This window comes from Schistocerca americana, chromosome 1 (genome assembly GCF_021461395.2).
Source record: "Schistocerca americana isolate TAMUIC-IGC-003095 chromosome 1, iqSchAmer2.1, whole genome shotgun sequence".
In the NCBI taxonomy this organism is placed as follows: Eukaryota; Metazoa; Arthropoda; class Insecta; order Orthoptera; family Acrididae; genus Schistocerca; species Schistocerca americana.
In genome coordinates, this window is record NC_060119.1 from 373,180,474 (window position 1) to 373,200,446 (window position 19,973).

Here is a 19,973-nt window from a genome sequence, read left to right on the forward strand (position 1 = left end):
TCATGACTGTATGAAAACTAGGGTTATTTCGTGTGCATTCATCCATAAGTAAAAAATTATGTTGCCACTTATTTTTTATAACAATAATTCTCTTGGACAGATACACGGCAAAGTTAGATGAAAACTACAACAAAAGCAAAACTGTCTTCATACGATCTGTTCAACGCACAGAGCACATAGTTGACAATACGGCTCCAAGAAGCACGCAGTTCGCGCTGACCTCACTAGATGTCGGCTAGTACAAGAGCTATGAATCTTATAGCAGTGATACCAACTACGATCCGGTACACTGGCAAGCCCAAATATTAAGACCACTTGCTTGATAACGCGTGGGTCCACCTTTGCGAAGCAATACAGCAACGCTTCTGCGTGGAATGGATTCGAAAAGTCCTTGTTAGATTTCCGGAGGAATGTGGTACCAGATGTCTACGCACGGCTGGCCCAATGTGCGTAAGTTATGTGCCAGCGGTTTTCAAACGTGGAGCTGGCAGCACACAGCGTCCTAGACGTGTTACATCGGTTTCAGAGCAGGCAAATATGGTAGGCTAAGCATCAGTGCGAATTCACTGTCGTCCTCCTCAACCACCATAGCGCGATTGCGGCCTTGTGATACGGACAGTTATCCTGCACGAAGATGCCATTGCTGTCGGGAAGCAATCAAGCATGATGGGAAGCAGGCAGTACGCAAAAATGTTCACTCCCAAAAATGGTTAAATGTCTCTAAGCACTAAGGGACTTAACATCTGAGGTCATGAGTCCCCTAGAACTTAAAAAAAAGCACTCCGTCTTCAGGCCACAAGTGGCCCATCGGGACCATCCGACCGCCGTGTCATCCTCATCTGAGGATGCGGATAGGAGGGACGTGTGATCAGCACACCGCTCTCCCGGTCGTTATGATGGTATTCTTAACCGAAGCCGCTACTATTCGGTCGAGTAGCTCCTCAATTGGCATCACGAGGCTGAGTGCACCCCGAAAAATGGCAACAGCACGTGGCGGCCTGGATGGTCACCCATCCAGGTGCCGGACACGCCCGACAGCGCTTAACTGCGGTGATCTCACGGGAACCGGTGTATCCACTGCGGCAAGGCCGTTGCCCCCCCTAGAACTTAGAACTACTTAAACCTAACTAAACTAAGGACATCATACACATCCATGCCCGAGGCAGGATTCGAACCTGCGACTGTAGCAGCAGCGCGGTCCCGGACAGAAGCGCCTAGAACCGCTCGCCCACAGCGTCCGGCACAGGTCCCAAGGAAGCCCAAGCAGATGTCCCCCATTTCACAATACTGCGCACACCAGACGTTCGCCTCGATTAGGGCGTATCCGGAAAAGACCCTCGACGAGATGTAACAAGAAACGAGCTTCATTCGCCTATACGACATGTTTCCATTGATCCACGGTCCAATCTTGATAGTCCGGTGTCCACTGTAACCATTATTAATGATCTCATTGAATCAACATACAAGCAGGTAAGTGTCGTCTGCTGAGGATCCCATGTTCAAGAATGTGCGCTGAATGGTGTGTTCCAAGACACGTGTGCCTGCACCAGCGTTGTACTCTGTCGTCCCATCTGTCAGAAGATCGCCGCGTATCGTGAATTGCGAGACGCTGAGGCCTCGGACCTCCACATTCCTTTGACGAGGCGCGGACTCTTAATACCTCGCAGCCTGGTCGTGGTTTCAAATGTTCAAATGTATGTGAATTGCTAAGGGACCAAACTACTGAGGTCATCGGTCCCTAGACTTACACACTTCTAAAACTAGCTTACGGTAAGAACAGCACACACACCAAAGCCCGAGGGAAGACTCGAACCTCCGGCGGGAGGGGATCGTGGTTTCACCCTTCTTCAACCGCTTCCCATAGATGCTGACGACAGTAGCACGGGAACAGCCGTTCAGCTGCATCTGTACCTAACACTTCCCATTATAGCACTTCGACATTTAATAGACGCCTTCCTATTGGCCCCTTGCTATTCTACGTACGAGGTCTGTTCAGAAAATTCCAGAACTTTGTCCACAGAATTTTTCTACGCTTAATTTTTAGTCCATTGTGGATGGTCTCCTTCGAAATACTGTCTCCCATTGATACACCGCTTCCAGCGTCGTTTCCACTTCCGGAAGCACTTTCGATACGCCTCTTGGTGGATCGCGCGATGCACCGTCTGCAAATTTTCTTTTATCATGTCTATCGTTGCAAATATTAGTCCTTTCACCGGAGTTTTCAACTTTGGAAACAAAAAAAAACAAAAAAAAAGTTCGCAAGGGCCACATCTGGGGATCACGTAGAAGACGAACATTTATTTAATTTTTTTTTTTTTTTTTTTTTTTTTTTTTTTTTTTTTTGTGCAATAGTCACTCACCAACAGGGATGAATGTGCGGGTGAGTTATCGTGTTGCAAAGCCATGAATTTTCTCGCCACGTATCAGGCCGATTCCTTTCCACATTTTCTCGCGGGTGTTGCAACACGTCCCGATAGTGTCATCGATTAACAGTTTATCCGTGTGGCACGAATTTCTAAAGAAATAATCCTTCAAAGTCAAAGAGAACTATCAGAAAGTATTTGACCTGACCTGATGAACTTTTTTTTTTTTTTTAATCTTTGAGAACTTTTCCTGAGCCACTGTGAAGATTGAACCTTGTTCTGAATATTTATAGCCGTAGGCCCAGGTCTCATCACTAGTTACGATACTCTTAAGCAACATCTCGTTCTCATTTGCGCGATCCAAAAGCTCTTAAGCGATTGCGGCGCGAAGGTCTCTTTGGTCTTTATACATGAGCCGTGGGACAAACTTGGCGGCAACACGATGCATTCAAAGATGCTGTGTCAAGATTTCATGACATGATACAACTGAAATGTTACATTCTTCTAAAATCTCTCGAACAGTCGGTCATCGATTGGCACGCACAATTTCCGTGACGTTCCTGGCATGAGCGTCGTCAGCAGATGCCGAAGGGCGTCCTGAACGAGGGCCATCTTCAACTTCCGTCCGGCCACTTTCAAATCGTGTAACACCGAGGCCTTGAACACTCATCGCCGTAGGCTTCCTGCATCATTTCGCGTGTCTCTGTAAAGGTTTCTTTGAGTTTCAGGTAAACCAAAGGCAATGGATCCGTGTGACTTGAGCAGACGTAAGCGTGAACCGTGCCGTCACATCAGTGAGTTTTAAAGAGGGCACATTATTGATATGAGAGAGTGTAATGTACCCACCCGGGAAATTGCTGCTTGTGTGGGACTAAGTGTTTCGGCACTGAATCGGGTGTGCCCATAACGGTTCCCGACACGCCGTAGATTACGAGGAGATGGGTCTGGTCGGTTCGCAGCCCCCCCCCCCCCCCTCTCCCGAGAATATGAACACCTTATCCGAATGACATTGCACAGCACATCTGCATCAGCCTCGACTCTGGAGCAACAGTGGAACACATCGTGCATTACCAAGGGTATCAGTCCTCGCTGGTTATTACGGCTCAGGTCCGCCCCCGGTAGCTGAGTGGTCGCCGTCACAGTAGCTCAGCGTGTTCGGTCAGAGGGATATTTTTTTTTTTTTTTTTTTTTTTTGTGGTTTTAGGGCGCACAACTTCAATGGTCATTAGCGCCCTGACTACTCTAAGAATGCACCGCGAGGCACAAGTTGACCACAACAACTAAAAGGGAAAACACGATAAAAGACAGACGGACAGGCATAGGATTAAAAAACAGCATCATCAAATGTCCTTAGCGAGGTGTGTCAAATTGATAAAACGAAGAACACGAGCAGCTGCTCGTGGGTCATCCGCTAAAATGGCATCGAAAGTATTTGGCAGGTTAAGATCGAGGCGCAGTGTGTTAAGATCTGGACAGGACATTAAAATGTGTCTAACCGTCAGCAAGTGCCCACATGGGCAGAACGGCGCCGGCGCAGCCGTCAGCAGATGGCGATGGCTGAACCGGCAGTGTCCAATTCTTAACCGGGCTAAAACGACCTCCTCCCGCCGAGAAGGGCGTGAGGAGGACGTCCAAGCCACGGGAAGAGGTTTTAAGGCCCGAAGCTTGTTGTCGGTAAGTGCAGCCCAATCGGCATGCCACAGACATAAGATGCGCCGACAAATCACCCTGCTAAAATCGGACGAAGGGACGCAACAAGAAGCTGTTCGAGGCTGGAGGACCGCAGCCTTGGCCGCGGCATCTGCAGCTTCGTTCCCAGGGATACCGACATGGCCCGGAACCCACATAAAGCTAACTGGAGAACCGACGTCCACCAGCTGCTGAAGAGAGCGTTGGATCCGGTGTACGAAAGGGTGAACCGGGTACGGATCACTGAGGCTCTGGATGGCGCTCAGGGAATCTGAGCAGATGACATAAGCAGAATGTCGGTGGCGGCAGATGTAAAGAACAGCCTGGTAGAGGGCAAAGAGCTCAGCTGTGAAGACCGAACAATGGCCGTGGAGCCGGTATTTGAAACTTTGTGCCTCGACAATAAAGGAACACCCGACCCCGTCATTGGTCTTAGAGCCATCTGTATAAATGAAAGTCATGTCGATGAACTTCGAACGAAGTTCCAAAAAACGGGAGTGGTAGACCGAACCGGGAGTGACCTCTTTTGGGAGCGAGCTGAGGTTAAGGTGAACGCGGACCTGAGCCTGGAGCCAAGGTGGCGTGCGGCTCTCGCCCACTCGAAAGGTTGCAGGGAGGGAAAAAGTAAGGTGTTGAAGGAGGCGACGAAAGCGAACGCCAGGGGGTAGCAGGGCAGAGACATACAACCCGTATTGACGGTCAAGAGAGTCGTCAAAAAAGGAACGATAAGACGGATGGTCGGGCATTGACAGTAGCCGACAGGCATACCGACAAAGCAGTATATCGCGCCGGTAGGTGAGTGGCAATTCGCCAGCGTCAGCATGAAGACTCTCTACGGGACTGGTATAAAATGCTCCGATCGCAAGTCGTAAACCCCGATGTTGTATGGAGTTGAGGCGGCGTAAGATGGATGGCCGTGCAGAGGAGTATACGAAGCTCCCATAATCCAGCTTGGAGCGGACGATCGACCGATATAGACGAAGTAGGACGGTTCGATCCGCTCCCCACGACAGACCACTGAGAACACGGAGGACATTTAAAGAACGGGTACAACGGGCGGCCAAATATGACACATGTGGAGACCAGCTAAGTTTCCTGTCAAATGTAAGGCCTAAAAATTTGGTTGTCTCCACGATTGGGAGAGCAACGGGACCGAGTCTTAAGGACGGTGGGAGAAACTCTTTGTATCGCCAGAAGTTAATACAGACCGTCTTCTCGGCAGAAAAACGGAAGCCATTGGCGACACTCCAGGAGTAAAGACGGTCAAGAGAACGCTGAAGACAGCGCTCCAGGACACGTGTACACTGCGCGCTGCAATAGATGGTAAAATCGTCCACGAAAAGGGAGCCTGATACATCAGCTGGGAGGCAATCCATTATTGGATTGATCGCGATGGCGAAGAGAGCGACGCTCAAAACTGAGCCCTGTGGCACCCCATTCTCCTGGCGAAAGGTGTCGGACAGGACAGAACCCACACGTACCCTGAACTGTCGATCCATTAAAAACGAACGAATAAAAAGAGGGAGGCGACCGCGAAGGCCCCATGTATGCATGGTGCGGAGAATGCCCGCCTTCCAACAGGTGTCGTAAGCCTTCTCCAAATCAAAGAACACAGCCGCGGTCGGGCGCTTCCGCAAGAAGTTATTCATAATGAAGGTCGACAAGGTAACCAGATGGTCAACAGCAGAGCGGCGCCTACGAAATCCACATTGTACATTGGTAAGTAGGCGTCGAGACTCGAGCAGCCAAACCAATCTAGAGTTAACCATTCGCTCCATCACTTTACAGACACAGCTGGTAAGCGAGATAGGTCGATAACTGGAAGGCAAGTGCTTGTCCTTCCCCGGCTTAGGAATCGGGACAACAATAGACTCGCGCCAGCATGCAGGAACATGTCCCTCAATCCAGATGCGATTGTATGTACGAAGAAGAAAACCTTTACCGGCAGGAGAAAGGTTCTTCAGCATCTGAATATGAATAGAATCTGGCCCTGGAGCAGAGGACCGTGATCGGCCAAGTGCGTTTTCGAGTTCCCGCATGGTGAATGGGGCATTATAACTTTCACAATTCGAGGAGCGGAAGTTAAGTGGCCTAGCCTCCTCTGCCTGTTTGCGGGGGAGGAAGGCAGGGTGGTAATGAGCGGAGCTCGAAACCTCTGCGAAAAAGCGGCCGAAGGCATTGGAGACAGCCTCAGGGGCCACAAGGACGTCATTCGTGACCTTCAAGCCAGAAACTGGTGAGTGGACCTTAGTGCCAGATAGCCGGCGCAGGCTACCCCAGACAACAGAAGAAGGAGTAAAACTGTTGAAGGTGCTTGTGAAAGCAGCCCAGCTGGCTTTCTTGCTTTCTTTGATAATACGACGACACTGAGCACGTAATCGTTTATAATTGATACAATTCGCCACTGTAGGGTGGCGTTTAAAAGTGCGTAAAGCACGTCGACGAGCACGTAAAGCGTCTCTACATGCTGCGGTCCACCAGGGGACCGGTACGCGACGTGGAGAAGAAGGAGGGTGAGGGATGGAATATTCAGCAGCAGCGAGAATGACTTCCGTGAGGTGTGCGACCTGACGATCGCAGCTTGTAAAGGTTTGATCCTGAAAGGTCGCCCTGGAAGAGAAGAGCCCCCAGTCTGCCTTGGAGATGGTCCAATTAGAGAAGCACGGAGAGGGGGTATGCTGCAGGAGATGGATAACACACGGGAAGTGGTCGCTCGAATATGTATCAGAAAGTGCATACCACTCAAACCGGCGTGCAAGTTGGGGAGTACATATAGAGAGGTCTAAATGGGAATAGGTGTGAGATGTGTCCGAAAGAAAAGTAGGGGCGCCAGTATTGAGGCAGACAAGATCGAGCTGGTTGAAAAGGTCTGCTAACAAGGAGCCCCTCGGGCAGGATGCTGGAGAGCCCCAAAGGGGATGGTGGGCATTGAAGTCTCCAGTTAACAAAAATGGTGCAGGTAGCTGAGCAATAAGTTGCATCACGTCTGCCCTGGTAACGGCAGATGACGATGGAGTGTAAACGGTACAAAAGGAAAACGTAAAAGTGGGGAGTGTAATGCGGATGGCAACTGCCTGCAGGCCGGTGTGCAACGTGATGGGATCGTAGTAAATATCATCCCGGACCAGCAACATAACCCCTCCATGAGCTGGGATACCTACCACAGGGGGTAGGTCAAAACGCACAGAGGTGTAGTGTGCCAAGGCAATTTGATCGCATGGGCGTAGCTTCGTTTCCTGGAGGGCTACGACAAGCGGACGGTGCAAGCGGAGAAGCAACTTCAAGTCCTCTCGGTTGGAGCGAATGCTGCGAATATTCCAGTGAATAAGTGCCATCGTAAGAAAAGAAAGATGAGAGAAGTGGTCACCTCGAAGGCCGCTTAGGGCCTGGCTTCGAGCGAGCACTGCCGCCGCTATCAGTAGGCGGACAGTCATCGTCCATTGGGTCTATAGGGTCATCGGCCATCTCGGGAGGATGGCCGGGAGGGGGAGCTTCCTCCGCCAGTGAACGGCCAGATGTACGGCGACCAGCGGTGCGGCCAGGCGAAACGGATGACGGCCTGGGGCGGCAGCCGCTGGGTGGCGCAAGAGAAGAAATGCGCCGTGGCGGGGAAGGAGAACTGTGCTTCCTATGCGCCTTTTTGGAAGGACGTGTAGTGGAAGTACCGGTCGAAGGCTGTGAGGTCGAGGTACGGAGGAAGTCTGCACGGGATGGTTCCTTCTTGAAGGCCCGTGCATCTGACTTCGGTGTCTTCGTCTTAGCAGAAGCTGAAGAAGGTGCTCGTGTCTGTGGGGTGATGGGAGGAAGAGGAGACGTCGACCGCGCGATCTTAGCACTGGCCGAACGGACGACCGTGGTGCTGAAGGTCAGATGGCATGTCTGGGTTGCTACCTCCCGGGTAGTCCGAGGAGAGGCGAGGACAGTACTGTATTTCCCCGCTGGGAGCAGCGTGGGCTTCCTACTAGCCAATAGCTTGCGAGCAGCCGAGGTGGACACCTTCTCTTTGACCCGAATTTCCTGGATACAGCGTTCTTCCTTATAGACAGGACAGTCGCGGGAGGATGCGGCATGGTCACCCTGACAGTTCACACAACGAGGAGACGGAGGTGGACAGTCACCCTCATGGGCATCCCTGCCACAAGTGACACATTTAGCCGCATTGGAACAAGACTGTCGAGTGTGATTGAAACGCTGACACTGGTAGCAGCGCGTAGGTGTCGGGATATAGGGGCGAACAGATATAACCTCGTAGCCCGCCTTGATGCGCGATGGCAGCTTAACACTATCGAAGGTCAAGAAAATTGTCCGGGTCGGTACAAGGTCATTGTTGACCTTTTTCATGACCCTATGGACAGCCGTCACGCCCTGCTCAGCGAGGAATGATTGAAGCTCCTCGTCAGTCAATCCGTCGAGGGAGCCAGTATAGACCACACCACGAGACGAATTCAAAGTTCGGTGGGCCTCCACCCGGACAGGGAACGTGTACAGGAGGGTGGCCCGAAGCAGTTTTTGTGCCTGAAAGGCATTCTCAGTTTCTAGTAATAAGGTGCCGTTACGGAACCTGGTACAGGATTTGACAGATCCGGCTATGGCATCTACGCCCTTCTGAATAACGAAAGGGTTGACAGAGGAAAAATCCTTTCCGTCCTCAGTTCGAGAAACTACGAGGAACTGTGGGGCAGGCGGTAGTACATTTGTCACTGTTGGCTGGTCACGTTTCCGTTTTTGGGTCGAAGTCGAAAGAGATGGAGTAGAATCCATTGCGGAGGAATCCCCCATGATTGCCAGCGTCTCCGATGGCGCGCTCCTTCCTTGTGGGGACCCTCTCAGAGGGCACTCCCGCCTTAGGTGAATGTTTACACCTCAGGTCACACCTCCCGAGAAACAGACGGAGGGACCAATCGGCATGGTCAGAAGGTATCAGCTCAGGCAATCACCCCTCCCCGGGCCTGGCCTTTACCAGGGGGTACGCGCGTGCCTTACATGTCTACCCAGGGCGGGGACTTACGCGTTACCCCGTCACCGGCTACGCGTGCGAACGCGTGGGTCGGCCTTCAGGCACGCACAGGGAGGAAGGAAGAAGAGGAAAAAGAAGAGAGAGAGGGAGAAAGAGGACAGACTGTCTCAAACGCCGAGGCGGAGACCAGAGAAGGCAAGGAGAAGCAGGCAATGAGAAAGCAAGGGGAAGAAGGCAATGAAAAGGCAAGGAGAAGAAGGCAATGAGAAGGCAAGGAGAAAAAGGCAATGAGAAGGCAAGGAGAAGGCAAGGAGAAAAAGGCAATGAGAAGGCAAGGAGAAAAAGGCAATGAGAAGGCAAGGAGAAGGCAAGGGAAAGAGTAAGGAAGACAGTGAGGTGGAGAAGAGCAAAGAAAGGAACCAACAAAAGGAAGGAAGAAACGAGAAGTGAAAAAACCAAAAGGACCACGATGATAGGTCGTGGAACCGTCCGTCTCCGGACGCAGGCGCGAACTACCCCCCGTGAGGGGGATGGACTCCTTTTAGTCGCCTCTTACGACAGGCAGGAATACCGCGGGCCTATTCTAATCCCCGGACCCGCAGGGGGGGGGGGGGGGGGGTCAGAGGGATAGTTGCCCTCTGTAATAATAAAAAAAAAACTGAGTTAATGGATCAACAACGAACTGAAACGGGTGTCTTTCGACGTCCGCCCAGAGCAGATACAACGTACAAAAACGAACAAAATGAGATAAAAAAAAGTGGTCAGCGCGACAGGCTGTCAATCCTAAGGGCCCGGGTTCGATTCCCGGCTGGGTCGGAGATTTTCTCCGCTCAGGGACTGGGTGTTGTGTTGTCCTAATCATAATCATTTCATCTCCGTCGACACGCAAGTCGCCGAAGTGGCGTCAAATCGAAAGACTTGCACCGGGCGACGGTCTACCCGACGGGAGGCCCTAGTCACAGGCCATTATTATTATTATTATTATTATTACGGCTCAGGTTACGTGCGCGTCGTCCGCTTCTCCGCCTACCTTTGACGAACGCGCAGAAACATGCTAGACGGCAGTGGTGTATGGAACGACTTTACTGGGGACAGGTGTGGTATCGATAGCTACGATGCCACGGCGTAGGTGCAAGTTTTTAGGTGGGCACTACGACACCGACGACAGCGCCATCTAGAAGGCGCTGTGCAGATCTACGAGCTCCGCTCCAGGTTCAGCCCATTTGATGCCGAGCAGACGACCAAGCAACATTGTTTCTATTTCATAGTGGGGAGCCACTACTTGTAACTTTGTTACTTGATGTACAGCGTCGCACCTACGTGCTCATCTCAGCCTAAGTTAAGTAAAACCACTTTTAATTGCAGTACTGAAGCATTTTCACCTTTTCCTGCTACTACTACTCGCTTCCTACATTCGGCCTACCCTCCAGTTTACAGGGGCAGAGCCACGCGCCGCCTTCCAGACGGGATACAAAAACAGGAATGGCCACCGATGGTGCTTTCGGACGGATTCAGGTTCTGTTTGTTTGAAAATGATGGCCACATTTTGCTTCGGTGCAGATAGGAAGAGTGGTGTCAAAGTGACTGCATTCGCCCAAGACCTACGGTGCCAGCTCAAGCTCTTGGTGTGGGGTGCTACTGCGTAAAATCACAAACCACGGACGGGGCGTGTGCAGGGCACTGTGACCAGTGCGACCTACGTGAATGACATCCTGCGACCCCCAGACATAACGTTTCTGCCCAACACTTCCGGGAGTCATTTCTCAGCAAGACAGTGTATAACCACATGTTGCTGCACGAAAACGTACCTCTTTGGCAACACGGGTTGTCAGCTTTTGCTCTGGTCCGCCAGATCACCAGACTTGTCGCCAGTCGAAAATGTGTGGCATATGGTGAAATGACGAGTGCAGCGCTGTGACCCAGTGCCGACCACCACAGATGAATTTTGGCCTCGGGTGACTGCACCATGGATGACAAGACGCCATTCGCGCCTCATACGCCTCGATGCTATCACGCATTGTGCAAGTTATCAGTTCCCATGGCGAACCCTGTGCCTGCTAGGACACAGGACACATGCTCAACTGAGGTGACTGAAATGCTGATCATCTCTGCAGAACATACTAGCGTACATGTCCTGTAATTACGAGCGTCCTATCTTCAGTCGTTCAGTGTATTCCGTTTTTTTTCCGAACTTGGGTGTACATACCTGTCGAAGGCGTATTGCACAATACCCTCGAACTCTGCCTATTGATGATCAACATATTCGGTTCCGGTGGTGAACTGTTCATACTGGCAGCTCACGCAGTTTAAAATCTGCTTTTTTTGGCTGGCTCTGAGCACTATGGGACTTAACTTCTAAGGTCATCAGTCCCCTAGAACTTAGAACTACTTAAACCTAACTAACCTAAGGACAGCACACACATCCATGCCCGAGGCAGGATTCGAACCTGCAACCGTAGCGGCCGCGCGGTTCCAGACTGAAGCGCCTTTAACCGCTCGGCCACCACGGCCGGCTCTGCTTTTTTTTTGTCGCTCTTGCTAAACAGAAATATCTTCCAATTTACTTCTTTACTTTCACAGGAGATTTTCTGTGGATTACAGGGCATTACACCACTAATAGACACCAATACGTGCCATCAGCAGATATTTCTGTAAAAAGCGTCTCAAGGTGATTTTTTCAAATACAAAACCGATTACGGTGCATCTTTCTACGGAGTTTAAAAACAAATTCTTGGCTGGTTGGTGTTTCGGGAATTTCACATACATTATATTATACCTGCATTTCCCAATGCATTTTTTCCTGACAAATAAACGTAAAACATTTGTTTTATTTCTGTTAAATCTATAACCTGGCACACATGAAGAAGCCAACACCTTAAAGATTGGATTCGCTGGGATGAGTGTCCTTGGAAGGGGTCATTTCTTGATACACAAAACATTGTTGTAACGCCTGAGTTACAGATTACTAGCCTCCCACTTAAACTACACATCACCTCGTATCTAAAGTGAATAAAAATACATATTCCCAAGGCGTTAATGAAGCGGTTTCCAATTACCAGCAACGACTTTATCGCGATAAGAAAACAAAGAACAAAAATAATCTTGCCCCCAGACAAGGCAATGCAAGTAACGAGACGCAGATAAGAGCAAAATAATAGGACAGCGCGCAGCTGCATTGTTTAGCCACAGGGTTAATCGCTTGTGACCGCGCTTGATACTGCTGCCACATGATACGGACATCCGTTCCACTCTGCTGTGTACCGCTGCACTGTGCGAAGACCCAGAAGGCATCGAGTCGCGCGTTCTCTTGTGAGCTAGTGTTGCCTACATCTATATCTACATGATTACTCTGCAATTCACAATTAAGCGCCTGGAAGGGGGTTCATCGAACCACCTTCAAACTATTCCTCTACCGTTCCACTCTCGAATGGTATGCGGAAAAAACGAGCACTAAGATCTTTATGTGCTAGCTTCAAATTCTTCTATTTTGTCGTGATGATCATTCCTCCCTATGTAAGTGAGCTCCGACACAACATTTTCGCAATCGGAGGGGAAAATTGATGATTGAAATATCACGGGAAGTTCCTACCGCAACGAAAAATCTATTTGTTTTAATGACTGTGGCAGTCTCCCCGGTATTTCGCGATAACACAAAACGATCTGCACGTCTTTGAACTTTTTCGACGTTCCCCGTCAATCCTGTGTGATGCGCATCCCACACCGCACAGCAATACTACGGTAGAGGCTGGACAAGGGTGGTGTAAGGCGTCTCTTTAGAAGACCTGTTGCATTTTGTGTTATGTTTCCTTTTGTAGGCGTATTACCAACGAAGTATCACCTGTCCTCTGAATTCATTTTTGCTTGTAAGGTATGACAGAAAAGTGTACTAGTGCATGCCTGAGGTTGCACCAGCGGGAAAATGAAGACGGGCAAAACATTCAAATGACACTGAGCACTATGGGACTTAACATCTGAGGTGATCAGTCCCCTAGAACTTAGAACTACTTAAAGCTAACTTACCTAAGGACATCACACACATCCATGCCCGAGGCAGGATTCGAACCTGCGACCGTGGCGGTCGCGCGGTTCCAGACTGTAGCGCCTAGAACCGCTCGGCCACAACGGGCGGCTGACGACGGGCAGCATAGTTAATGGCACGAGAGCTAGAAAAACGAACGGAAAATAGCAGCTTCAGCATTCCAAAATTTTCACCACGCATTTTTTTGGTAACTTTTAGTGTAACTTAAGCAGAAAGTTTTATTTTTCGTTCACCGAGTCTTAGTTTCTGTTGTGGCACCCTTCGTCAATGGGTTTTGAAATATACATTCTGAAATAAAAGTCAAATCTTATAACAACTGTTGCTCTATTTGTTTCATGTGTGAATTACATATTCAACCACTTGCTGTTACCTTTACATCGTAGAATGGTGCTGTAAGTTAGTTGAAGGTCTGGAACTTACATGTGTGTGATTACGTCTGCAAAACCAGTTCGATATTATTTATGCATACTTGCTCTGGCTACACTAAAATTAATTAAAATGAACTGAGACAGCCCTCTTATCCGTAGGCCTACGTATGCATATCACGCCATCTCATTATGGATGTAGTTGGTCAGAGTAAGATATGAAATTTACCATCAGAGTACACAGCTTGCTTATGCCTGAAGATTCAGTTTTTACTGGCACTAAGTAAGAAACTTATTGTTACTGACGAAATTTACACTGCAGCGCCAAAGACTGGTATAAACATGGATATTCAAATACAGAGATATGTAAACAGGCAGAATACGGCGCTGCGGTTGGCAACGCCTATAAAAGCCAAGTGTCTGGCTCTGTTCTTACATCGGTTCCTGCTGCTACAATGTCAGGTTATCAAGATTTAAGCGAATTTCAATGTGGTGCTATAGTCGGCCCACGAGCGGTGGGACACAGCATCTGCTAGGAAGTGGGGATTTTCCCGTAAGATCATTTCACGTGAATATCAGGAATCTTGTAAAACATAAAATCTCAGACATCGCTGCGGCCGGAAAAGGATCCTGCAAGAACGGGACCAACGACGACTGAAGAGAATCGTTCAACGTGACAGAAGTGCAACCCTTCCGAAAATTGCTGCAGATTTCAATGCTAGGCGAACCATTCAACGAAACATCACCGATATAGGCTTTCGTAGCCGAAGACCCACTTGTGTACTCGTGATGACTGCACGACACAAAGCTTTACGCCTCGCCTGGCCCGTCAACACCGACCTTGGACTGTTGATGAGTGGAAACATGTTGCCTGGTCGGAAGAGTTTCGTTTCAAACTGTATCGAGCGGATGGAAGTGTATGAGTTTGGAGAAATCCTCATGAACCCATGCACCCCGAATGTCAGTGGGAGACTGTTCAAGCTGCTAGAGGCTCTGTAATGGTGTGGGGCGTGTACAGTTGGGAGTGATGTGGGACCCCCTATACATTTAGATACAACTCTGACAAGTGACACGTACGTAAGCATCCTGCCTGATCACCTTAATCCATTCAATCTTCGTTGATCCATTATGGACCATGGGACAACGGCTGGATGTATTTCTTGATGCAATAATTTACCAACAGCCGTATCTATTGTAGAAATTTATTTTATGAACTTCTTGTGTGCTACAAGTTTCGGCATTACATTGATGCCATCTTCAGGCCCCACACGTCATAGTAGTAAAATCGCTATACACGGAAGGAGCCATGTAACTGGATCCGTGAATCAAATCGTTATGCAACAGCTCTTGGTGGCCAGGCGACACAGAGTCTGTGGCCTGAAGATGGCATCAATGAAATGCCGAAACTGGTACCACACAAGAAGTTCATAAAATAAATTTCTACAATACATTTTATGACTGTTGGTAAATTATTGCATCAAGAAATTCATCCATTCATGTCCATTGTGCATTCCGACGGACTTTGACAGTTCCAGCAGGACAATGCAACACCACATACGTCCAGAATTGCTACGGAGTGGCTGCAGCAACACCCTTTTGAGTTAAAACACTTCCACTGGCCACCAAACTCCGCAGATATGAACATTACTTAGCATACCTGGGATGCCTTGCTGCTGTTCAGAAGAGATCTCCACCCCCTCTTACTCTTACGGATTTATGGACAGTCCTGCAAGAGTCATGGTATCAGTTCCCTCCAGCACTACTTCAGACATTAGTGGAGTCCATGCCACGTCGTGTTGGGGCACTTCTGGGTGTTCGCGAGGGTCCTACACAATATTACGCAGGTGTGCAACTTTCTTTGGCTCTTCAGTGTATGTCATACACTTTTCAGTCACATCTATAACCACATGAGGTTCTGGAAGATACCGACAGCGATGTGCAGCCATGCCGACTGCAGTACGGTGGCCAGCTGCGTTCTAGGTTGAGGATTCATATCGCGTACAGTCCAATCGAGATGGTCCCACAGGTTCGCGATTGGGTTTAAATATGGCGAGTCTGGTAGCCAGGCGATTAAGGTAAAACTCGTAGTGGTGCTCTATAAACCATGACCGTGAGCTGAGTAATACTTTTTATTGTCCTGCTGGTAAACGTCATCGTGCCGAGGCTCTGAGCACTATGGGACTTAACATCTATGGTCATCAGTCCCCTAGAACTTAGAACTACTTAAACCTAACTAACCTAAGGACAGCACACAACACCCAGTCATCACGAGGCAGGGAAAATCCCTGACCCCGCCGGGAATCGAACCCGGGAACCCGGGTGTGGGATCGTGCCGAGGAAAACCAAACTGCATGTCGGGCTGTACGTGAGAGGTGCGAGTGTGAGTGTGAGTGTGAGTGTGTGTGTGTGTGTGTGTGTGTGTGTGAATTCCTATGGAAGCAAACTGCTGAGGTCATCGGTCCCTTGACTTACACACGGCTTAAACTAACTTATGCTAAGAACAACACGCACACCCATGCTCGAGGGGGGACTCGAACCTCCGGCGGGAGGCATGAGAGATGCATACTTGTGTTAATCCACTGTGCATTCCAGAATGGCGAGATCACTCAGGGAATCACACGAAAACTTGCTCCAGACTGTGAAGCTCCGTGTTCCTGCTGGACCCTTTCGGCGATTGTCGCCGGGTGTCTGCTTCATACCGTACACGTCAATGGCTATCTTTCCGACGGGGCATATAACGTCATTCATTTATAAAGGCCACTTGCCGCCACTCAATGGATGTCCATTTGCGGTATTGAGGTGAACGTTCCAACCTACGTCGCCGATGAACATCAGTCAGCATGGGTGAATGAACCAGACGCCTGCTGCGGAGGGCCATACGCAGCAACGTTCGCTGAATGAATGTTGAGGAAACACTGTTCGTAGCACCTTGGTTTATCTGGGCGGTGAGTTACTCAAAAGTAGCACATCTGTTCGCCTGCACACATTTTCGCAGCCGTCGTTCATCGCTGACATCTGTGGGCCGTGGTGCATCACGGCTGTCTCGGCGCCGGTTTTGGATAGCGTCATTTTGCCACTCACGGTGTACTCTGATCACGACGGCCCGCAGGCAGTTTACAAACTTAGCCATTTAGGAATTGCTTATAATCTTGGATCGAAAGCCAATGATCATGCCCTTTTAGACGTCACATAAATCGCTTCGTTTCCGCATTACGTCAACGGCAGTACTGTTTTCTGCGTCCCCCCGACACGCCTTATACAGGGTGTTACAAAAAGGTACGGCCAAACTTTCAGGAAACATTCCTCACGTACAAAGAAAGAAAATATGTTATGTGGACATGTGTCCGGAAACGCTTACTTTCCACGTTAGAGCTCATATTATTACTTCTCTTCAAATCACATTAATCATGGAATGGAAACACACAGCAACAGAAGGTACCAGCGTGACTTCAAACATTTGTTACAGGAAATGTTCAAAATGTCCTCCGTTAGCGAGGATACATGCATCCACCCTCCGTCGCATGGAATCCATGATGCGCTGATGCAGCCCTGGAGAATGGCGAATTGTATCACAGCCGTCCACAATACGAGCACGAAGAGTCTCTACATTTGGCACCGGGGTTGCGTAGACAAGAGCTTTCAAATGCCCCCATAAATGAAAGTCAAGAGGGTTGAGGTCAGGAGAGCGTGGAGGCCATGGAATTGGTCCGCCTCTACCAATCCATCGGTCACCGAATCTGTTGTTGAGAAGCGTACGAACACTTTGATTGAAATGTGCAGGAGCTCCATCGTGCATGAGCCACATGTTGTGTCGTACTTGTAGAGGCACATGTTCTAGCAGCACAGGTAGAGTATCCCGTAAGAAATCATGATAACGTGCTCCATTGAGCGTAGGTGGAAGAACGTGGGGCCCAATCAAGACATCACCAACAATGCCTGCCCAAACGTTCACAGAAAATCTGTGTTGATGACGTGATTGCACAATTGCGTGCGGATTCTCGTCAGCCCACACATGCTGATTGTGAAAATTTACAATTTGATCACGTTGGAGTACATACTGACGAAACTAAAATGAGCTCTAACATGGAAATTAAGCGTTTCCGGACACATGTCCACATAAGATCTTTTCTTTATTTGTGTGTGAGGAATATTTCCTGAAAGTTTGGCCATACCTTTTTGTAACACCCTGTATACCCTCCACTGCTATTGCTGCCGACATCTCTGTCGGTAGTGCTGACAGAATCGTCCACCACTTGGGGTTCTCAAAGGTGTGTGCCCGTTGAATCCATCACCGCCCAACGGAAGACCATCCACGGCGAAGAAGGACCATGAGTGCGGAATTGCTTGCGCGTTGCCAAGGTCGGTCGTGAAAATTTTTTGCCGAGCAGCATCATATGCGGTGAAAGATGGGTTTATTACTCCGAACTGGAATCAAATCGCAATCCATGGAATACCGCCACACCACCTCTTCTCCAAAGAAAAAGTTCAAAGCCGCACCCCCAGCCGCTGAAGTCCTGGCGACGGCCTTCTGAGACTCAAGGTGTTATTCTGTTTGATATCCTCCCTCAAGGCACAAAGATCAACTTTGAAGTGTATTGGGCTACCCTCAGGAAACTGAAGGGACGATTTCAGCGTGTTCGTCGCCACCAAAATGCAAAGGAACTTCTCGATCCCAAAACAATACAAGGTCTCTGCTCACCCGAGAGGAGCTCGCAAAACTTCGTTGGCCTGTTCTTTCTCATCCACCCTACAGTCCGAATCTCGCACCTTATGACTTCCATCTGTTTGGCCCAATGAAGGATGCACTCCGCGGTAAGCAGTACGTGAGTGATGGGGAAGTTATTGACGCAGCAAGACGTCGGCTCCGACGTCCAGCGTAGGGAGGTACCATGCGGGCATGCACGCCCTGGCAGAGAGGTGGCGTAAGGCCGTACCATTTAACTGAAATTATCCCGAAAAATAGGGTCTTGGAGCCAAAAGAGTGGGGCATAATCTCTCGTACTCAAATCCTGAGCCGGCCGAAGTGGCCTGCGGTTCTAGGCGCTGCAGTCTGGAACTGCGAGACCGCTACGGTCGCAGGTTCGAATCCTGCCTCGGGCATGGATGTGTGTGCTGTCCTTAGGTTAGTTAGGTTTAAGTAGTTGTAAGTTCTAGGGGACTAATGACCTCAGAAGTTGAGTCCCATAGTGCTCAGAGCCATTTGAAATCCTGAATAAAACCAACCTACTTTCAGGGGAAAAAAATGTGTTGCTTTTCTTATTGAACGCTCCTGATATTTTGCTCACCGTGTCACGTGGCCGCAACGTCACTAGGCGGTACTCAGTGTCGCTGTGAGAAACAACCCTAACGTCCGCCCCCGTTAGAAGAGTGGCAAGCAGAATGCCACGCCAAGGGGCCCGGGTTCGATTCCCGGCTGAGGCAGGAGATTTTTCTCCGCTCAGGGACTGGATGTCGTGTTGTCCTCATCGCCATTTCACCACCATCTCCGACGCGCAAGTCGCCCAATGTGGCGTCGAATGCAATAAGTGCTTGCCCTCGGCGGCTGAACTTCCCCACATGGGAGATTCCAGGCCCACAATGCCGTATCCTCATTTCATTTCACAGTCATAACGTTTCGTATTACTATTCTAATTGTGGAAACGCAATGCTCTCCATCTCTCTGCTACACATACGACCTCTAAAGAGCTCGTGTTTCTGTGTCATTTGAGCTGGAGAGAAATAAAAGTACCGCACTCCTGCGTAAATCTCCCGGCAAATTAAAATCTTTAATCACTTTGAAATGCACTTATCTTGCTGACTGCTGTCGGAACTGGGCGAGTCTGTCAAAGGCTATGCGGTACAGTGAACTATGCGGCGACCCTGCACGCCCACCCTTGTATAACGAGCCATTAGCCTGGCTTTACGGCCCAAGCCGCGCTGCATCTGGTCGACTTTATGTGCAGCGCTCTACCGACGGCGCATGTGCCGCTACAGTGTATGGCATTATGGCTAATTTGCACAGTAATTTACGGGGAAACCTCCTTCAGCTAAGGTGTAAGGACTAGTGTTGGGAACGAGTTCCCTATGAAGAATTTTAGAACGATTCATAAAATATGTCATTCTTCGAGAGCTCATTTGTGACGTGGACATGCAACGTCTGTCACTTGCTGCAGGACTAACGAGCAGCAGAACTTATTTTCTTCTTTGCCGCCCGTCACTCTAGCTGATGTCCTCCGTGTAGATCTCTTAAATGAAAACAAAACGCAAGTGTGACTCTTCAAGCTTTCCCGGCGGGTATGTTGTAAATAGTCTTCACGGCGTACCTAACCACCAGCAAGGTTGAACCACCTGAAGATGTCGGACAGCTGCTCCGACGAAATATTGTGGAATTTGCACAACGTCATCCGGCGGCAAACCCGTGAAGACCATTTACAAAACGCCGAGTCTTTATATTCAAGGTACAAAAACGAGCAGAATTGGGATCCTATATGAGGAAAAGGCCAACATCGCGCCTTCCAGAATTGCAGGGTTGAAGGCGGTGCCGTTTTTGGCAGATACGGTTTTGCAACGCTTAAATTAAT

At 49.4% G+C, this 19,973-nt stretch overlaps 1 pseudogene; it reads right to left on the bottom strand.

Moving 5' to 3' along the window:
- Nucleotides 1–978: 978 nt before the first annotated feature.
- LOC124559183 lies at nucleotides 979–1,096 on the bottom strand (annotated as a pseudogene).
- Nucleotides 1,097–19,973: the final 18,877 nt, after the last annotated feature.